Consider the following 22,387-nt stretch of genomic DNA (forward strand, 5'->3'; position numbering starts at 1 on the left):
CGTCGTTTCCGGCGCTACTTCTCGAGTTCAAAAGCTGCGTTCGAGTTCGCTACTGACTTGCCGAATTTGCTGGCGCAAGGGAAACTACTAAATCGAAACAAATCTTAAGGAAGGAATACTTTACTGTATCTAAATTCAGAGTCAGAAAAGGACTCTTAGGGATTCTGCTGGCAGCGAAAAATTCTTTTCTTTATACGACGTTGATTGTCGGGCAAGGTACACCGAAGAAGATGTAGCTGTCGAGCGAGTTATCCAGTCATTCTGTTCCATGGTTGGAATTCAGTTCGTTCCATAACTATGAAATATATTTTCTAAATGTGTAAATGTGATCTCTGAGTACAGAGTAGCGATCGTAACATAGACGAAAGTATTCTCAAAACTATTTACATAATAGTTAGAGCGTCGTATGTTAATATCAGTATGCACTGCCGAACGATGTGAGAATTTACTATAATCACAAAAGCAAGAGCTTATGTTTGTCGATTTTTGACCACAACACAGAACAAAGAATATTCAATAAAGAACTACGTAGCCTGCGTGATTATTATTGCGCTCGATTTATAGTGATCTAAAGTAATCTACATCTTCTTCGGTGTACCTTGCCCGACAATCAACGTCGTATAAAGAAAAGAATTTTTCGCTGCCAGCTGAATCCCAAAGAGTCTTGTGCTGACTCTGAATTTAGATACATGTATCGTTTTGGACGAGAACCAGTAAAATACATCGTTAACCTTGTTGCGGACGAAATAACACCACAAACGATTGGAACCATGCTGTCTCAACGATAATATAAGTCCTTTTCATTACCCTGAGATTCCTTGCCTCGGGTTCGTTTCTACAGGTGATTAGAGATAGTTTTCTAGGATTTGATGAGTCAACTGTCAGCCGAGTAGTTCGTCGTGTGACACAAGCCTTGACTACAAAGTTAGGCGATTTCGAAAGATTTCCGTTCACTCGTGCAGAACGAGGCGACATAAAGGAAGGTTTGTTTCGATTTGGTGGTTTCCCTTATGCCATTGGGTTCATCGACGGTACCCACGTTAGAATGACTGCCCCTCAAGAAATGAGCCGGACTTCATGAACTGGAAAGAATTTCACTCCATCAAAATGTCCAGGCAATCTGCTACCATCGAGGTAAGCAAATATGTCTATAGCTATAGCTCTGATTATTGATTAAGGAAAGGGTAACATGTCCGTTTAACTGTTTAGTGAGCTGCGTTGGTTCAAGGGCTGGAACAAAGCATTACAGAGCATTCTCTTGCTAAGTAGCATTGTTTAACAACGTGTGATTTTTCGTCGCCCAAAGATACAGGCCAAGGAATGTTTTGAAGTTTACCATATCAAGAAAGGCATGAATTGCCTAGAGTTAGGGTAGTTAATTGTTGTTAGTTACGAACCGTAGTTCATTGTTAGCAGCAATCCCGTTCCGAGTACAATATTTTGACAAAATGATTGACTTGATCTCGCGATTACTACTCCAAATTTTGGGCCTATGTGTATGCTCATATTATGAAAATTTTATGGGAGGGAAGACTCGTGCAGAAATACCATACACCTAAGCTGTATCAAAATTTTGTGTACACAACATAAAACAAAAATATTAAAACCAGTTGTAGTGTATTGAATATAATTGAATTTTGCAGGAATGTTGGCAGATATTGTGGCTAGATGGCCTGGTTCAACTCATGATAGCCACATTTTCCGGGCTTCAGCCGTAGGAGGTAACCTTGAAGGGACTGGTCTCAAAGATGGTGCGCTACACGGGAATGGTGGCCATACATCCTCTCCATTCCTCATGACCATGTACCTCAACCCCAAAACACCTCAGGAGGAGCATTTTAACAGAGCATACAAGTTCACACGATGTCCATAGGGCGAACTTTTGGATTGTTGAAGAAGAGATTCCATGTGCTACACTAAGAAGCGAGGATGACTCCTGACAGGGTAAGCACCTTGATTGTAGCCTGCTGCATTTTACTCAATCTCGGTGTCAACTTAAGGGAACCAGAGCCAGAGAACTGTGACATGGATGGTGAAGGGTGTGCTGCTGACCTTCACACCCGGTACCATGGTCTTGAAACTGGTAATGCTGTTAAAGAGCACGCTGTTTACAACCTTTTTAAATTGGGAAATGTGCACAGAGTTACATGATCAATGCTTTATTTTTTCACGATTCGTGGAAATCTTTGATGACAATTCTTTTCTTTTAACAACGTGTGAATGGCTTGTATATTCTATGCACAACTAACTGTGTGTATCATTTACAAGTTTAACTATAAAGCCATTGGCTTTCGCTTTTAGGGCTCAGCGTTTTTGAAATTCAGAGTATAGACTTGAAAGAAAAATCGACACTCACAATAGGCTTTTTGCAATAGTCCAGTGTATATCCTACCTTTTATAATAAGCATCGAGGTAATAAGGCATTAGCCGTTAAGGTAATAGGCATTAGCCGTTAAGGTAATAGGCATTAGTTTGTTAATTGTATTGACTGCATTAAAAGTGCCATTACAAGTAAAGATTTGTGCATTAAATGATCAATGACATTTATACTTATATAATAATGTCCTCTGTTTTTCTAAAAACGGATATATATTTAACTGTGGAATAGTTTAAAGTAAAAGTTCACTTCACAAGCAAAAATGGCTCAGAAAAAGGTGTAGAAGGTCTAGCTGTAAAAGCTTTGACAAAGTACAAAAAGACATGTTTGCTGACTTTACCTTTTTAACAAACCAATCTTTGAAAGTTCGAATACCTGAAGCTGCCGGGAAAAAATAAGGGGGGGGGGGGGTGATGTCAAAGCTTCCAAACATAGAGTGCTTGAAATGGTCACCTAATGATTGAGGATCCAAGATTGAGGATCCCAGATTGAGGATTCAAAGGATACCACTGTTTTGTCCAAAATGTTGTGAGTTTTCAATATATTTATTTGGTGTAATTGTGCCGGTGAGTATAGAGATGCGCTCACTCTGATTGGTTGAGGATTGCATCGTATCCCTCCATAATCATTGGCCTGGTTTATCTGCCTCACTGAGACACTAGAGATTTCAGGGATAAAATAAGAGTCCATTCGGGCCGGTGAGGCATTGATTCAGGCTCAGGTGGGGATCGAAGTTATCTTTTTAACTCGTGAATTGCGCGCATGCGCAAGAGCGAGTTGTTGATATGACGTGGAGGATGGTATTCGCTCGCTCGCTCGGTTGGTCGATTCCTGTAAATTTTTTTTCGTTTTTGTCTCAACAACAAACCTTTCAGAAAAATGAAATGTGGAAGGCTTTAAAAGAATGTTATCTTATGAACAATATCTCGAAGAGAAATCCTGCCTCTGATCGTCATCTTTTAAAAAAATTGATCAACCCTCATGGAGGACTACTCGACGTAATTACAAGCATATACCTCAAATCGGGTGCATATCATCCAGATTCCGAGTGCTACACCTTCTTTAATGGGAATTTGAGCGATCCGAAGTCCTCTGAAGATACACTGTTATACTTGCATGTCATTTAAAACATGTTGAATTCGGCTGGTCTACACGAAACTATCCCCACACCAGTTCTTTGTCATAAACATGTACATTGTCACGATGGCGTCTCCGTGAAGTTTCCATCGGTCGCTCCAAAGAAGACGAAAAATGTACATTTTTCGATATATCAGCAGATTTCCGCGCATTCTAAGTAAAAAAGACAAAAAAAAAAGAAGAAAACCTCGATTGAACGCTTGTAAACAGTGAGAATCTGAGAGCAGAAATCGCAACTTGTCAGCGGCAGTACCACATGTAAAACCCAGTCGCCGCAATAGCAATTTGTACGACTCGCGCGAAAATCATAACAAAGTGGAGATTTTGAATCACTTAATATCCCTGTAGTACAGCAAATTGAACAGGGATTTCATCACAATTAATTTCCAAGAATTTAGCTTTTTTTCAGACAGCCTTTCATGTGCTCGAACGTCATATTGGCTTTGAGCCTTGAGATTTATTTCCCTCGACAATAAAATGCTATAGATAGTGCTTACAAAATTACAAAGGAACTATTTTTGGTGGCGCTTGGACCGAGAAATACAGATTTGAAACAATTAACGCTGTCACTGATGAACCAAAGGGCACAATCTTCTCAGTTATTAGCTTGATAATCTCCACAGACTAACGTTATTGGACCGAACGATCTCCTGTTTCTTCCTGGTGAGCCGGCCACCTCAGGAGAAAATTAAAGAGACATTTGACTTCCTCTCGTGCAAATCACAGGGAGATTGCGTTGCATTCATCTTTCTTTAAGTTTGTAAAAGATATCTGGGAGAAAAGTGTGGAAAATAATGGTGATGAAATCGCTGTTCTTTTTTTAGAAGGACATGAAGCAATCCAGATTACATATCAACCATGGGGAGTTTCGTTCAAGTGACGAGTTGCGATTTGTGTGTGGATAATAAGTTGTTTTAAAGGTGGAATTATGATATATGATTTCCTTAAATCTTTTATTTCGAACTTGGATATGATTTTTTCTTTATCAGGACATGGAAGGAAACATTGATTGACTCGATTGCACTGCAGCGGTGATAAGTCTCTCCTCTTCATATCTTATGCAAATTTTCTAACAGTTTATTGACAGTTTTCAGATGATTCGAAATATCTTGGTTCCTGTCACAAGGAAATGATAACTAACCGAATCTGCTCTTTGTAAGGAGATGACTATGTCATTTAAATTGCTATTGTTGCCACTGGGTTTTACATGTAGTACTGCCGCTGACAAGTTACGACTTATACTCTCTGATTCTCGGTGTTTACAAGCGTTTTTTTGGTTGTTTTTACTTCAAAATGCGTGGAAATCTTCTGACATATATGAAAAGTATCCATTTCTCGTCTTCTTTGGAGCGACCGATGGAAACTTCACGGAGAAATGCAGCGTCACGCCATCGTGACAACTTACATGTTTGTGACAGATGACAGGTGTGAGGATAGTTTCGTGAAGATCAGCCGAATTCAACATGTTTTAAATGACATGCAAGTATAACAGTGTATCTTCAGAGGACTTCGGATCGCTCAAATTCCCATGAAAGAAGGTGCAGCACTCGGAATCTGGATGATATGCACGTGATTTGAAGTACATGTTTGTAGTTACTTCGAGTAGTCTTCCATGAGGGTTGTTCAATTTTTTACTTAAAGATGACGACCAGTGGCGAGATTTCTCTTCGGGAAAATTATGTAATATCTGATTTTTTGAGCTTCGTTCGCGAATTTCCCCTACGGAAAGTAGAGGCAGGCCCGCAGAGATTTTTACATATTTTCAAACTGAAATATTATAGTCAGCTAGGTGGGTATTTTCAGTTCCAGAATCGGTGCACTTCTGGAGAAATTCAGATAAACGTTTTCCCTGTTTCACTCGACAACAAAAATGACCGAAACTGTATCGAGATGAATAATCTATTGGTGTGTTCACATCCACTCCCAGGGAACATTAAATATATTAAAGTGAAGACGAATGATGTCACTATGCATGGTAGAAGTACCAATTTGTAGTGTAGTATTTAGCTTGAGATAGAGAAATGAACATTTCACTCTTTTTTTGCGACGTTTTTGTATGAAAATGGGGCTCCAGGCCTCGAACAAGCAGTCGCTGTTGCCATGGCAACAAGAGTGTTGCAACCTTTAAAAGGGCATTTTTGGGCATCCCCCTGAGTGCCTAACTGGATGCAAAATTTTAAGGGGGGTTGAAAATTTTTATTTCCTAAGATGTTTGATTCTTAAAGAGACTTGTTCTTAAAAGTGCCATTGTAAGTAAAGATTTGTGCATTAAATGATCAATGACCTTTATACTTATATAACAATACCCTCTGTTTTTCTAAAAATGGATGTATGTTTAACTGTAGAATAGTTAAAGGTAAAAGTTCACTTCCACAAGCAGAAAAAAAGAACAAAAAAGGTGTAGAAGGTCTAGGTGTTAAAGCTTTGGCAATGTGCAGAAAGTCATGTTTGCTGATTTTATCTTTTTAAAAAATTGGTGGGGGCATTTGAACACAATATTTGCCCTGGGGCAGGAATTTCAACAAAGTAATCTTTTAAAGTTCAAATACTTGGGAAGCTGCCAGGAAAAAAAGGGGGAGATGTCAAAGATTCCAATTGATCGTTGTATCAGGAATAAAAGGCATCAAAATTAAAACCATTATGCGATTAAGCATATGTATATTTCTGGGGAAATGGTGTATCAGTGATATGAAAATATGGGCAACTGACTGTAACAATCCAATTATTAACAGTTTCACAAGTCATAATCGAAACCATTGCAATTTGATTGTGTAAAGATTTATTCATAAACCATCTTGTGTGTCATTTCAGAGGTGAACAGTTGTTGTTGACATTACTAAAGATGAATAACGTAACATTCGGGTGAAAACTGCCCAATCATTTAATTTATATATGGCGATGTTTACAGCAGATGCCGTCTCAGATCATAGCTTTGCAGTTTAAAAAGAAGCCCAGTGTATGAAAGTTACAAACAACTTAAGATTTGATTACAATGGTTTAATAACCAAATAAATGAATATATAAAAAGCTGCACTGGAATAGATAGTGATCTAGAAAGAGTGAAATGGTCAGCCGATGAGTAGCTCTCATATTGAGGATTTTTTGACCAGCCGGGTATCTCCTTAGAAAGCGCACAAAATCGGGAAAGGTCAAGTTCAATTAAGTCATTGTTGTAAAAGTTTACTAGCAACAAAACTTGAAAACTTGCTAAATTATGTGAAATTATTTGCAGTTTCCTGTAACAGGTGACGTTTTCCAAATGCTTTACAAGGTCTTTTTTAGGTTCAAAGGAAGAAAATCAGATTCCACTTTGTCGTTTGCAGTTCGTTAAGTCCCCTTAACGTTATGCATCAAGACATTATTGTTTACAAGTAGGCAAGATCGTCTGTTGAAATCGTAATGACGATATATCATCACGAAACGCTAAGCGTGAATAAAAAGTACGAGCGAATCAAAACCGCTCCTATGAAGGAAGAATTTCCTGAAATGTCGCGTGGGAATTTTTATGGAGTCGCCATTTAAAGTGTGATGTGAAACTACTTCTTGGAGTTTCGACCTTACTTTTTAAAAGCTTCAAATCGCTGACTTTTGAAACCGTGCTCACGACCGTTAGACTTAATTTTCGAGATTATAGGACGGGTATTGGCGGGATCATAATTTAGCTTTAGTTGCGAGTCACTCGACTTCAAAGACATTAAAATGTATTCTATAACCAGGCATAAGAGATGATTCCCAAACAACTAAGATAAGATCTTTAATTACAAGTCACGCGAAGCCGAGTACACTCAAACGTGATATTAATTATAGGAAACAATAATATTACTTTAACGAAAACTGGAAAATATTTAAGCGCCGAAAGTAAGTAAACAAGACGCAAGGGTACCAGTCGATATAGCCAACTTCTGGCTCGAGTTGTATCCTTTACAGTATTTTCAAATTCCTAGGACAAAGTTGTCTCCATTTCAGGCTGGAATCTTACCTTTCCTAGAAGAAAAAATTGTATCATATCTTAAAAACTTTCACAAACTTATTTCACGAAATGCTGGTGGAATCATAACAAGTCGTTACGACGTTTTATTGAAACGGCAGCCATTGTGGCCATGCAAATGTTAATTTGATGCTTCGGCGGCGGCATTTCGAAACAGGAAACTTATGTTTTCCGAAACAATGCGGAACAAAGCAATAAAAGGGGTAAGTGGCTAAAGGGACTGTGATGCTGCGTCAGTGGGAGAGTATAACAGGGAAATTTTGTATTATCAACTGAGTTGATAACGTAAATTGGCCTCTGTAAAGAGTTTAAAAGTTGACGTTTCAAGCGTTAGCCCTTCGTCAATCGCTCTGACGAAGGGCTAACGCTCAAAACGTCAGCTTTTAAATTCTTTACGGTGGCAAATTCACGTTACCAACTCAGTTTATAAAACTAAATTACCTCGGAACAAGGCAAGCTGACTGCGTTGAATGACAAAAGCAAAAACGTGCTTAAGACACGCGCTTTGAGGCGAGCTTTTTTTTTTTGCGCAGAACGCAAAAAGCGTGCAGAGGTTTTGCGTGTGCGTTGGCCATGTACCTCTAGGCTGTACTATATATATATATACATACATAAGTTAAGTATCTTTTCATAGATGTCAGAGATTATTCAGCGTTAATTGATTTACGGTTGATTTTTTACGATAAGTGGCAGATGATTAAACAATAGGATCATATAATACATTTAAAATGAAGAGACCGGAGCGAGAGACTAGAACAGTGTGAGACTTGAACAGCGTGAGAGAGAGGGAGGTGAAGTTGATTTAATAAAATAAAACGTGATTTTAATGATTAAGAAGAAAACTTTGTATCACATCTTTAAAACTTCCACAAACTTATTATACGGATTAAAATCTTATTATTAGATTAAAATCTGTCGGATGATCGCGTAAGCGTGAAACTCAGAGTCACAGCAAAGCTATGTCTCATTGATTTGTCCAACTTTCAGATATACCCCGCTCTGTGAACGCATCGAGCACTATACCGCAAGGATAGACTATAATCAAGATTTATTTACACACATATATATACTAAAACCAATGAGAAACGAAAGTCTTCTTTTAACTTTTATTTTGCTTTTGCACTACGCGTTTCACCGCTGTTGCGGCTCTTCAGGCATAGCAAAGTGTGTCACTTCAGATGCGGATCACTGCGTTCAGACTGTATACTGCTAGTCTTTACCAAGCGAGTAAGATTGGCGGTATAATAATCAGCCGAAATGTCGCGATACACATCCCAAGTGACCACATCGTGAGAGAAACGATTTTATCGTGTAAACTACGTTGTTATACAAGGATTATTAGCCCTCAGAAAAGCCGTAACAACACACGAGAAAAAATACGACATTTTTTCACTTTGTTTGATATCGCTAATCAGCAGCTGACACGTCACTCGCCTTTCGCGCCACTCGGTCAGGTTGATGAATGAACGGCAAAGCCTTCACCATTTTCAATTCATGGTTGTTGGTCGGAATTTTCTCGTATTATGATTGGTAAATTACTGAAAAATCCGTATGGTTTTCAGACACTGACGTTCAAACTTTCCTAGAATGGAAAGAAAACCAAAATACGAAAAGAAAAACCGAAAGTTACGTATTCAGTGGCTTTGGTAAGCTGGCAGCTGAGAACGAAAATCGACAACTGGAAGATTTTCCACGGGCCAATTTTAGCAATGCAGCCGAAAGATTTGTTGACGTAATGTAAAAGTCAATAACTGACAATTTTTTATATTGAAAATGACGCCCATTTTGTTTTGTAGTGATTCACAGTTTTTTTTCCATATTGAGCTTGATCCCCAAGGCACTTTACGCTTTTTATCCGGGGATTGTCGATCCTTTTATTTTCATTCGTTCATAAATAAAGTCGACTTTTCTCGTCAGCTAAGGGCTACTGTGTTTATAAGATAACCAAAATAATACAAGGCTGCTTGCAGATATGGAATTTCTTTTGTCGTGTTCAACTCGAAATCTCACTCGTGAGCTATCGAGTATAACACTCGAAAAGAAATTCCATATCTACGCGTGCCATTTATTATACTCCATATATTTCTCTTTTGAATTGTTACTTACAACGATGAGTAACCATAACTTATTTTAAGACATAATCCAATCTATACCCCCGCTATCAATTCTAATTCAATTTTAATTTTAGTCGAAATGGCCTGAAGAATAAATCTTCAATTTGTTTGAACTAAAGGCTTCCAGGTTTACTAGCTTCTTTCTTTCAGTTCTGGATCATTAGTATACCGAACCTTAGGGAAAGGCAACGCTTTCGAAATTGTAAATGACTGACCTTTTTTGTAGATTGACGAAATCCAGTTTTATTGACGAGAACGTGAACTTCGGTTAGTTTAGTAATCCGCTTTCGGAGCTAGAAAAGCTCCTTTTCCGCATCAACGCGTCTCAGGATTTCAGTGAAAATGTCATGTATTTGGCTATTTCGAGGAACTTTTTTCCGAAACAAGTCCATGCAGTTGGTCCTCTCGTGTAAGCCGACCTTTGGTGAATAAGCGCATGGCTTTGGAAGTAGGATTAGAAGAAAAAGCTGGTTAATGAATTCAACATTTGTTGGTCGGAATTTTCTCGTATTATGATTGGTAAATTACTGAAAAATCCGTATGGTTTTCAGACACTGACGTTCAAACTTTCCTAGAATGGAAAGAAAACCAAAATACGAAAAGAAAAACCGAAAGTTACGTATTTAGTGGCTTTGGTAAGCTGGCAGCTGAGAACGAAAATCGACAACTGGAAGATTTTCCACGGGCCAATTTTAGCAATGCAGCCGAAAGATTTGTTGACGTAATGTAAAAGTCAATAACTGACAATTTTTTATATTGAAAATGACGCCCATTTTGTTTTGTAGTGATTCACAGTTTTTTTTCCATATTGAGCTTGATCCCCAAGGCACTTTACGCTTTTTATCCGGGGATTGTCGATCCTTTTATTTTCATTCGTTCATAAATAAAGTCGACTTTTCTCGTCAGCTAAGGGCTACTGTGTTTATAAGATAACCAAAATAATACAAGGCTGCTTGCAGATATGGAATTTCTCTTGTCGTGTTCAACTCGAAATCTCACTCGTGAGCTATCGAGTATAACACTCGAAAAGAAATTCCATATCTACGCGTGCCATTTATTATACTCCACATATTTCTCTTTTGAATTGTTATTTACAACGATGGGTAACCATAACTTATTTTAAGACATAATCCAATCTATACCCCCGCTATCAATACTAATTCAATTTTAATTTTAGTCGAAATGGCCTGAAGAATAAATCTTCAATTTGTTTGAACTAAAGGCTTCCAGGTTTACTAGCTTCTTTCTTTCAGTTCTGGATCATTAGTATACCGAACCTTAGGGAAAGGCAACGCTTTCGAAATTGTAAATGACTGACCTTTTTTGTAGATTGACGAAATCCAGTTTTATTGACGAGAACGTGAACTTCGGTTAGTTTAGTAATCCGCTTTCGGAGCTAGAAAAGCTCCTTTTCCGCATCAACGCGTCTCAGGATTTCAGTGAAAATGTCATGTATTTGGCTATTTCGAGGAACTTTTTTCCGAAACAAGTCCATGCAGTTGGTCCTCTCGTGTAAGCCGACCTTTGGTGAATAAGCGCATGGCTTTGGAAGTAGGATTAGAAGAAAAAGCTGGTTAATGAATTCAACATTTGAAACATTTTGTTACACACCCGCGGCTTACCTTGCCACAGAATGATATGTACAAGGTTAATTGTTTGTTATATTCACTCTCTACTACGCTAATTATTCTGGATACAATTCCTGCTACTTTGACATCCTTATGACTTTACATGATCATCACTCTGAAATGGAGTTGAAATATTATATTTTGAAATGAAATCTTTAGTGAACTAGCGCTTGTTTTAGCAATAACTTCCATCCTCGGCCTCGTTTTTTTTCCTTCTTCATTTGAAAAGACGATCGGGATCAAACTTTCAATCAGGTAATCTGGTATAATCAACTGAGTTGATAACGTAAGTTGGCCACCATTGAGAGTTCCAAAGATGGCTCATAGTCTCAAACGTCTGTCTTGAAAAAACTTCTTCAGCTCGAAATCAAGTTCCTTAGCCTAGTAGCGCAAAATATTCGGATTGAATCCTCTTTCATCAGGCCAGGTTGTCGAAAGTATAAGTCAGAGTTTCCTGCTTTTCTTAGTGTTTGAATTTCCTGCGTTTTCCATTACTTGTCACACTTCTTTCGCGTCACAATCGCGAAATCTCTCCTTCCTTCTTTCAATATAACTCGATTACCGCAGTCAGCCAAGAGAAATCACGGGGTGTCCACTTGATACCGGCTGAGCCCTAAATACAGGTTCCACACATTAGAGGTATGGATCAATATTTGTTTCTGGGCAACCGAGCTCGAAATAGGTGACTCTAGCTCGAAAGCCTATCCGAGCTCGAGTCACAACTCGACTAGAAGGATCCTGAGCAACGGAGCTCGACATAAGTGACTCGAGCTCGAAAGCCTACCCGAGCTCGAGTCACAACCGGATCAATATTTGTTTCTGGGCAACCGAGCTCGATATCGATTTGTCGTACTCGATTACCATTCCTTCTCCCCCAAGTGTCGCGGCACTAAGGCCTCGTCCCTGGTCAGGAGAACAGTCTTGTCCATCTCCCCCAAGTGTCGCGGCACTGAGGCCTCGTCCCTGGTCAGGAGAAGAACAGTCTTGTCAGTCTCCCCCAAGTGTCACGGCACTAAGGCCTCATCCCTGGTCAGGAGAATAGTCTTGTCCCTATCCCCCAACAAGTGTCGTGGCAGTAAGGCATTATCCCTGGTCGGGAAACCAGCCTTGTCAGTCTCCCTTGAGTGTGTTGTGGTTTAGGAGAGAAACAATAGTCATTTGTCAAGTGTAAGGTTTTGTTTGTCTGCCTAAGTTGTTGGATTTGCAAGATTTCCCTTTCCAGGAGAAAATGACAAATCAATTTTTAATTGTGAGGATTTATTTAAATGTTGTCAGGTGATGCTTATCTTGTTCCAGCATGTAATCAATAATAAATTCCAAACTAAGCCCTTAAATGCAGTCAGGTAATGCTTATCTTGTTCCAGCATGTAATTAATAATAAATTCCAAACTAAGCTCTTAATTGAGAACACAGTGTAAAACCAAAAAAGATTCCCTACCTGGTCATCTAGGAGAGCCTTGGCTTCCTCTGGATCCTAAATAGATTTGTGAAGATGTAATTGATATGTTACTGCTGAAATGATTGTTTTGTCTATTAAACCATCTAGCAAAACACCATTTGAAGTATAGGCACTAATTGAATATATTGTACTGTAATTGAAATTGCGGAGAATATATATTATTCCTAAGTAAAACGTTCGTTTCCTCAGATTGCTCATGCCCAAATTTTCTTCTTTTCTCGTGAAGTTGCAAAGCATCTCGAAGTTGTCGAGCCATGTTACATAATGTGTGGAATATATGAAGTAAGATATGCGTTGTGCCGTATACATGAAGATGAAGGATAACTAGTTTAAGCTTTTCACAGCTACAATAACAGTAGTGGCCATTACTGGAGTTTTGTTGTGTCTTTACGGACGCTAACAGCCTTTGAAACGTTTGATAAATAACTTCGTGACGATTCTGTACCGTGGAAAGAGGTGTAAGATCGCCCAGCACCAATCAAGAATTTCGGAATTTTTTACTCTGATAAATCGAAAAAGACAAGGTACGTTGTTTTAACTGAAGTAAAATTAAAGAACTTAATTAAATCAACGGGTTTATTTGTTTTTCTTAAAGGTTTTGGCGGCTGCAATAATATTTTATTGTCTTATGATGTTATTTCAGTAACAAAGAGGGGAAAATTTGAACCCTACTGGGACTCCTGTTGTGTAAGAAAAAATCAACATAATAGATACAACTTTATGTACGTACCCTCTCTCAACCTTCGACATGGCATGCCCTCTACAGTATGATGCGAATAACTCTAACCTAGGGTAAGGAAATGTTAGGTATTAGTATCACCAATCATAACAATTCATTATATTGTAATTTTGAATTGATTTCCCTCATTTTACTGGAAATTTTCTTAAAACATGGCACTTGCAGAAATTACATATAGGTGGCATTTGTTAGAGAAAGATAAAGACACTAGAACATACTGTAATCATAGGGGCCAATATTCTTAAAAGACCAGTGTGAAATTTACATTTTATCTGGAAGGGTAACAAATGACTGGATAAATTTTTTTTTTCCTCCTGGAAAAGTTTGGTTTTCACTCTTCAAACCTCTTCATCAAAGTTTATGATAACAGTATTAAAAAGCAAGTTAAGAATGACTGGTTATTTTCAATGATTGTGCAAGCATTGAAATAGCTGAGTAAGCGCGTCTACTATTTAGCAGAGTACATCCGGCGTTCCAAGGTATCACAGAAGGAAAATTAGCACATGAGCGGAAATAGCGTACAAACTAATGACTTTGGTTACATAATTTACTTTTAAAATTTTTATCATTAAGCGGAAAGGGAGCTTTTAAACGCCTGAACTGTTGACAAGATTAGTTTATTTGACGTTCGTTTTTCATTGAGAACGTGGTCAACACATTGAATTCGAAAAGAGTTTCTGCCAACTGTGCGGTTACGCTCCGAACTAGAGCTTTTGAGCGAAGTGTTAGGGAACCTTTTTTGGGGGGACGTGATCTCCAAATTTCATGAAAATACATCGAAAGTCAGCCAAAAATGAAATCTTTAGAGTTTAAATCTCAAGCCAAAAGTGATTATGCGAGAAAAAGCGACGTCTCATCAATCCCGCACGTGCCTTCTACTCACAAATTATTTTCTGCTTTGTGTCTACCGAAGTGAATGAGGCACCAAATTATAGCTTTAGAGGTTGACAGATTTTTAGTTTTTCTGTTTTATAGACAACCAAACGAAATTTGCGAGAAGACAAAAAGATTTATTAGGTTCATTAGAAATTAGACGGACAAGTAGAGTCCAATTCCACTTGAACAATTTAAATCGACTAAATTCAATTTTTTGTCGTATGGGAAATGTAGGACAATTATCAGTAAGTCTCATCAACTCGACAGAAACTTCATATAGCGAATTTGTCCGAAGTAACTTACACCTTGAAGCGAACTGGTTCAGAAGAAGCGAGTGACAAGAGAAACAAGACTTACCCACCGAGGTCTTTTCCAACTAAAGAAGGAAAAGCGCCGCAAAGAAGATCGCCTATCTGAGAAGCGGTGTGGTTTTTTGTAAAGGCAATGTCCATCACCCGCCTGGCATTTATAAGCCGACTCATTTCTGCGTTCACAGGAACAGCAGTCCTCTTCTTTTCCAATAACACCACGGTCCTCTGAAAAGCACGCTTGCTGTAGCTCATAATGTAGCTTTACAGTGAATGTTACTAAAGCAGGAAAACACAATGTAAGGACTGCAGCTGCACGCGCCTACTGAATCGTTAAAAGAACCCCACCGAACAAGAAAACTGAAGCCCTTTATCGATCGGTTGATCAATAACTAACTATTCATAAACAATTTTCTCACCTTCAAGTTTACACGAATCAACAACGAAACGGTGAAAAAAATCAAATCTTGACGCGGCGGATTTCAGTCATAGAAAAGGCGGATAGAGGACACCCCTAAAACAAAAACACTCGCTTAAATTACGGCAAATGGGGAACGAAATCCAGTGTAAATCTGTTACTAATATGTAAGTTGAGACGACGCGCGATCACACCTATATTCAATCCAAATGATAACCAACAGACATAATAAATACTGACCAATCTGTATTTTAAGTCCAGATTATGTTTTAAAATAACTTTATTCATATGTCTTGACCTATTTCAAGTCATATTGTACTATTTGTAGGTCCATAAAACAAATTGAACTGTTAAACTTATTGCACCTACATACCAGAGCAAAAAAAAACATTGCAACTAGTATAGTTAAAAAAATTTAAACTTGTTCCTCTTAGGGTGGAAAAAGTTTTAAGGTAAGTCAATAAATCAAGTTGTCAGTGTAGATGGGCTAGATGTCACCAAGGCTACATTTAATAGTGAGACAACTCAACATTTTGCAACTCGCGAAGGCCAAAGGAACATCCAGTGACAGACAAAAATCCTCATGTTTACAAGCAATTAAGTACTTTTCCCAAGCTGCAAGCCTAAATATTCAGCTGAGTGATTTTTCATTAGGAATGAGAGTTTGAAAAACACAGTTTAGTACCCATATTACTTTGCTCAGAAGTATTACCTCCAGCTCGAGGTTTTCGAGATACAAGTTTGCTTTAAAAGGTTGCTACTTTTGGTTAGTTCGGTAAGAAGGAAAGGAATTGCGTTGCAGAGTGGTTGAACGGTTTATAAAATCTTGCTCTAAACCAGAAGTTGTTTTATTTGTTTTTAAAAAAGTATATATATATATCACTGAACGTTCATCTAAAAGTGACACAAGTTTATCTAAAAGTGACACAAGTATTCCCCTGCGTAGTTAACCATAAAAATTTTACATTTTACAATAAACTAAGGATTACCAAAAGTTTGTTCTTGTCTGTATTAAGTCCCATTCCAGCGAAGTTTAAGTTTAAGTTTATCCTTCTATACCCGAAATGACTACACCTGACCTGGGGTTTTCGTGCTTTGGGAAAATTTCTGTTTCCAATACATTTGCTCCCACTTCCTTTTACACCTTCCCTTTGAATGCTATCTCTGAAACTTAACGACAACTTACGAAATACTCACCTAATGACCAAGGTTCTTGGGATCAATATTTGTTTCTGGGCAACCGAGCTCGAAATAGGTGACTCGAGCTCGAAAGCCTATCCGAGCTCGAGTCACAACTCGACGAGAAGGATCCTGAGCAACCGAGCTCGACAGAAGTGACTCGAGCTCGAAAGCCGGATCACTCACGGTTTCTGGGAAACCACTCGATTTTAAATCGTCACGATTTATAAGTCACTCGATAAACGATTTTCAACGAGACTCGTTTGTTCGAGAGAATCGAAACGAGTCAAAGCGAGGCTCGTTTCACGAAACGAGACTCGTTTGACACAACGAGACTCATTTGACGAAACGAGACTCATTTGACGAAACGAGACTCGTTTGAAGAAACGAGACTCGTTTGACGAAACGAGATTCGTTCGGCAAACGTCGGCTCTCGGCGCATGCGTAGATGTCTAATTTTTTTCCCAAGGTTGTTGTAGGGAAGGTTAGCGCTGAGATATTCGTACAATACGTTAAGGTAAGTTCTATTTTCTATGTCTTGGTATGGTAAACGGGTAGGGAAGGCCTTAACCAATATTATTATTGGCTGGTAGCATATATTTCAGCACATAGAAAAAAGCATTGAATATGTGTATCGAATAAAGTTCAAAGCTTCCAGGCCCAATATTAAAGTTACTTCATTCCTCCACAACGAGGGATGGCAGAAATTATAACCATCTCAAAGATATAAATTTTGAAAAATAAAGGTCAAATGTTCCTGAAACTTCATGCGTCAATGCAAGGAATATTTTATCATACTGTGCTGTTTTAGTTTTTTTTTCTTGAATGAAGACTGTATTTATAGGATATTCGATCTTAAAGACATGAATGATAATTTCTTTCTTAAAATGAGTTTTTCCTCGTAAACCATCTTTTTATCTCAGGGATATAATCAAAATAAATACAAATTAAAATGAGAAATCTAACTTCGCTACAAAAAAATGTTCTTACATGTTAATGTTTCAGAAAATTTTCTAGATTATTACAGAGATGAGATTGCTTCGGTTGGTCTTGGATCACCAATCTTTCTATCACGACGCAGAAAAAAGGATAGTTTTAGAAAGAGAGCTTTGATTTATAAAATGATTTTGTTAGAGTTTTTAAGAAACAAATAATGAGGGGAATATATTTGGTTAATGACCATGATGACCAAAACAAAAATTGTTATTATCTGTAGCATATTTATTATAGCTCAATGATCTCTTTGCCTCTGGAAAATGTTGTCAAATATACCAAACAACTAATACATGTTGGAAAACTTGATATCATTTATTCTCATCATATTTACAAAGAAAACTTTATGACAGGAATGAAAAGAAAACTTAAGGCTAAGTACAAGGCACTGCACAGTCACTAAAGGCTAATTGTTGCTCTCATTTACAACTTCTACTCTTTCACTAGTTTCTTTGTTGCCTTCTTGCAGAGATGCAATATTTTTTCTTCTTTCTTCTCTTCCGTGTCTTCTTCTTTTTCTTCTTTTCTAGTTCTGTGGGTATAGTAAGAAGAAATTGTTGTGGTGAGTTGTTTATAGGGTTTTGCTATTGGTCATCTGGGAGTGGAATTTCCCATTTTGGAATGCTTTGAGCAAATTAGAAAGCTGAAGAAATTCACTAGCCACGACACTTAATAAATTGTGTTTGTCAAATCGTACCCTCACTTAAAGTCTTGTTCTCCTCAACCTTATCTCTGTGCTCTCCCTTGTCCTTGTCATCTTTAAAGGTAAAGAAAAAGGCCTTGATTTTTTTAATGTTGCAGTTCACAGGCAAATTTCCTTTATGCTTATGAGTCTAGAAAAATATAACTTTATAGGGGGTTTCTTGTTACTTTATTTCAAGTTTGCTATATTTAGAAGTGCAGAAACAAACTTGGCAAAGAAAGAATTTGTCCTAATGCTTCGTTTCATCTTGCAAGTATAGCATCTCCTAAACAAAGGGTGAGACAAGATGAGACGACCGTTTTAAACATTTGCCGGGATTCGTTAATATCCAAGCTGTCTCGGGAAAAAAAAGGAAAACGAAATGGAAAATGAAGAAGTGACAAGGGAATCATACATCCTTTCGAACTACACTTAATTTACATTTTATCAATTGAAAACGGGGCGTCAACCGTAGCCCACCTGCGCGGTGCCTGTCGTTCACGAGGAACAAATTTCGATCAGATGATCACTAAAGCGCTTATGTTGAGGCTGTTTTGGTTTTCGTTTCGTTTTGTTTTTTTTTTGTGTGTTTGTTTTATTTTCCTAAATCAAACATATCAAGTTGGAGATTAAATAAGATTGATTTTAACTGACCATAATTATGGTTATATTGCTGAGCTTCTTAGTCGCATTTTAGAGGATAATGTTCTCTCGCGTAAAAGTCTCCATCTACTTCGTCAAAATTAATCTTTTACCGGAATACTACAAAATATTTGAGGCCTCAACACTTGATCTATAATTACTTTCATGCGAAATCTAGTAGACAAATTCTCCTCCCTACCATCGAAATCCGTCCACGCGGGCATCGGTTCGTTGAACCATTATCATGTCTTGGTTGTACACGCCGCAGTGCAATGGATTGGCCAATAATCCCCGGTTTTGAAACCATCGGATTATCCTTGAAGGGTTCGCGCGCTTTAAATTACTAAAATAGAGGAGATCCATGTTGCACACGAAATAACAAAATCAATCAGCCAAGGAGCGCGATAACAGACTATCAACCGCTATATTCGAACATGTCTACTACACCTTTGTTTGTCGTCATTGGTCGATTTGGTGCACTGTCATTCGTGCGTTTCGCTCCTCATTATTTTTCCAACTAGTACATGTTGTTTCCTCTTAAGTTCTCTTTGTTGTTGACCGGCCGTTATGTTGTCAACCGCTATCCCTATTGATGTTATTGGATGGAGTCTAATATGGATGGCTTCCTTGACCCTACGGGTCAATAACCTTAACCTGGTTCCAAACAAGAACGTGTCCTGTTTCATTAGCGTGTTGTGTATCTTCTGAGTTTTGAGTGTGAGCAAGCCGCGTCTCTTTGAAGTGCTCTTTATGGCTCAGTTATTGCTCTTCCTGTTTTCCAGATCGAGTTTCCCTTCCTCGATACGTCATTAAATTGGGACGCCAGAGGTTTCATTACCACTAATGCATACAGAAAGGATACTCGCACGGGCCAATACTTGGCCTTTGACCCACATCATCCTTAGTCAGTAAAGCGTGTTTCCAACTTTCTCCAAAAATTTTCAGTGTGGATTTGAGTATTTCATTAGCGTACATTGATCGCATGTAAGACGTCAACTTCTCTCAGGTCAACCACCTGATAAGCCTTGGATTTTCCAATACATGTGATCGAAGAAACTCAAACAATTGTTCAAAGCTTTGCGATGTAAAAATAACTTCTTAATATTCGATCACCAGCTTTCGAACGTTTGCAAGTATTTAAGTTAACGAGCAGAAAATAATACTTAGTCTTTTATTTTTGTTTCCTTTGTTAATAATTTTTGACTTTTAGAAGCCTAATCTCTCTACATTTTGGGCAAAATGCCTCATAAATCGTCAAGGTTACACAAGAACTTCAACGCACTTACCAGGCAGCGATGCTGCCATCTTGGAAATTATTCATGATGCCTTTCGAGTTCAATCTATGTTTTGAACTAGTTTTCTTTTAAATGAAATCGTAAAATTGTGGCTTTTAGCCCAAAATTATTTTGAAATCATGTTTTATGTTGAAGATACTGATTTATCTTCTTTAAAGAAAAAACGAAGAAGTCATTTGAAATAATCGTTTTATTGTCAGCCTCGTTTCCACGTTAAAGCAGCATCTTTTTCAATAAAGGAGTACGCAAGAAAATGGCGAGAGTTACTCTTTCACGGTTGCTATCGAGTGAATTTGATAAGTCTTTCACATAATCTTTCATCAGGTAACACTCGCATTTTCTACCCCTGAGAGGTAATGAGAACATTCTCTGGCCCATGGAATATTCTTGTTGCGTGCACAACACGCGTGCTATGGTGTATTTCAATCGAAGGATTTCACACTGAACATGATTCAGTTTGCTAAATCAAGGTAGCGATTTTTTTTCGGATAAAAGACAAATATGGAAGGTTCACATTGTGAAATTTTTAAGCTGATGTTGTTTCAAGATTTTGATTTTGCTTCACTAAAAAAAATGAAGTAAAAATGGCATTTCTTTCATTCTGTAACAACTTTGAGCTCAAGTCGTATTTTTTAGAAATTGCCTTTAGTTAGTAAAATGATATGCATCTTACAATTGGAGTGTTCAACATGACGGATGATAGTCATGAGTTTTTTTTTCCAGCTCTGGGTATTCATCATTTAACCATATATCACACACTGGAGGCACTTGACTTCATCTTCTTTTGCAACAGGCACAGTTACAGAGGCCATGGCATCAAGTCAGCAGCTCTTCCTTCCATTTCTTTAATAAGCTGCAAAATTAAAGTAAATTGGACAAAAATTTCGACATGGAATTTTGAATGACGCACAAGTATAATGTGGTTGTGAAAAAAAAATGTTAATCACAAAACAAGTTGTAAATGTAATATTGTTAAAAGACAAAATTGACTTTCTAGCAAGAATTTTCATTATAGGTGTTTTTTGACTTATTTAAACGTTGAAAATGGAAATGATATATTACCATAAGCCAGTCAGTAAAAATTGTAATAAGCCCGTTGATCATTTCTTATTCCTTTTGGCGGTCTTATGTTAACACGTTCGACACCTCTTTTTCTTAGAGGTGACCTGGGGTGTAAACATGTAGTACTTTTCATACGCCCTTTCTTCTCTGAATTTTCTGTTTATTCTGTCGCAGTCTGTAGCAGTCTTCGAGGACTATTTTCCCTTAGGGTATCTCCTCGACTATGATTTGAATTATGTTAGTAGGTTAATTATAATTTTTATATTGTCAATCTTGTTTCTGTTTTGCCCGAACTTGACTGTATGACTGAGAAATTTAAGGTAATATAATCAAATAGCACTTAGCTCTCTTGGAGGCGGTACCTTGGGTACGCCCTTTCTTCTCTGAATTTTCTGTTTTTTCTTCGAGGAATTATAATTTTTACATTGTCAACCTTGTTTCTGTTTTGCCCGAACTTGACTGTATGACTAAGAAATTTAAGGTAGAAAATCATTTTGTACAGCGTAAACATCTGGAAGGTACCTACTTAGTATGCGTACTCCGCTCTGCGTAGCTTGACGTAATTCGCTAGTGTAAAAGCATGACGAAGGTCAGAGATTGACAGCTCAGTAAGGGTCACCTTTATAAGCGGTGACCCACACTTTCCTCCAAAGATCAGAGCTAGTCCCCGCTGTATGAACTTGTGTAATAAAAGAGAATTAAAGACAGAGTCAAGTGAACAGAACGAGTGTTAGAGTTTTAAATCTGACAATATGTAAAACCTCCATACTAAAGGACCTCAGGATTTCTATGGCCAGCCTTCCCAAGTATTTCAATTCCTATTGATTCCTTGGTTATCTCTTCAAAATCTTAAAATTGTAGACTTTCCGGGTTCGGAGAAGGTGGCTATAGGAAAAACATAATCGTGCCGCTTTCAGTCCATACATTCAATCGATTTCTTGTAGCTGTATAGAAAAGTTGCGGTTTTGGATCAATGATAATCTTATTTGTATTTTAAGGAACATAAAAGATATTCTTTTAAATTATAAAATAATACATTAACAAGAGCAGACTGCTGCGCCCACTTGGAAATTAAAGTTCTCTGCCAATTTAAGTAAAGGTATAGGCGGTAAAAAGGGACAATTTAATGTATCACAAGCTGAGATTCATATATAAATATGAAAGGAAAACCTCTGTTTTAACATCTGAAGTGTCTTCTCGGAGTACCTTAGACGTGGGTATAATGGATTTTTAGAACGGTTTACTTGCTGCAAAGCAGATAGTGAAACTGTGGCCTGAGAAGGGCTTTGAATGGCGACAGACCTCATTTCCGTGTTTTCAAGTACAGAACCCTTTCTTCGCGATCTTCTTTGCATGTCAAGGAAAACTTCTCGATTTCTTCTTTGATATTGAATACAAGATTGTAGCGAGCATGCCCGACAATTTTTTTTTACTTTTTTTTTTTTTATTTTATGCTATTCTGATATCGTACTTTTCTACAATTACATATC

The 22,387-nt window shown here is 37.7% G+C and overlaps 3 long non-coding RNA genes across 3 annotated transcripts; 1 reads left to right on the top strand and 2 right to left on the bottom strand.

The window, feature by feature from the left end:
• The first annotated feature begins 626 nt into the window (after positions 1-626).
• On the top strand, positions 627-2,516 carry LOC149044167 (uncharacterized). Its single transcript, XR_016187424.1, has 2 exons — positions 627-1,134; positions 1,644-2,516. It is a non-coding gene; the product is annotated as an uncharacterized LOC149044167 (long non-coding RNA).
• Positions 2,517-13,440: 10,924 nt separating this feature from the next.
• LOC149044168 (uncharacterized) lies at positions 13,441-15,303 on the bottom strand. Its single transcript, XR_016187419.1, has 3 exons — positions 15,285-15,303; positions 14,676-15,140; positions 13,441-13,490 (listed from the first exon to the last, which is right to left on the bottom strand). It is a non-coding gene; the product is annotated as an uncharacterized LOC149044168 (long non-coding RNA).
• A 2,209-nt stretch (positions 15,304-17,512) lies between these two features.
• LOC149044169 (uncharacterized) lies at positions 17,513-18,055 on the bottom strand. Its single transcript, XR_016187616.1, has 2 exons — positions 17,914-18,055; positions 17,513-17,748 (listed from the first exon to the last, which is right to left on the bottom strand). It is a non-coding gene; the product is annotated as an uncharacterized LOC149044169 (long non-coding RNA).
• Between the last annotated feature and the right edge of the window lie 4,332 nt (positions 18,056-22,387).

The sequence above is a fragment of the Pocillopora damicornis genome, chromosome 6 (assembly GCF_964200805.1).
Source record: "Pocillopora damicornis chromosome 6, jaPocDami1.2, whole genome shotgun sequence".
NCBI classification, from domain to species: Eukaryota; Metazoa; Cnidaria; class Anthozoa; order Scleractinia; family Pocilloporidae; genus Pocillopora; species Pocillopora damicornis.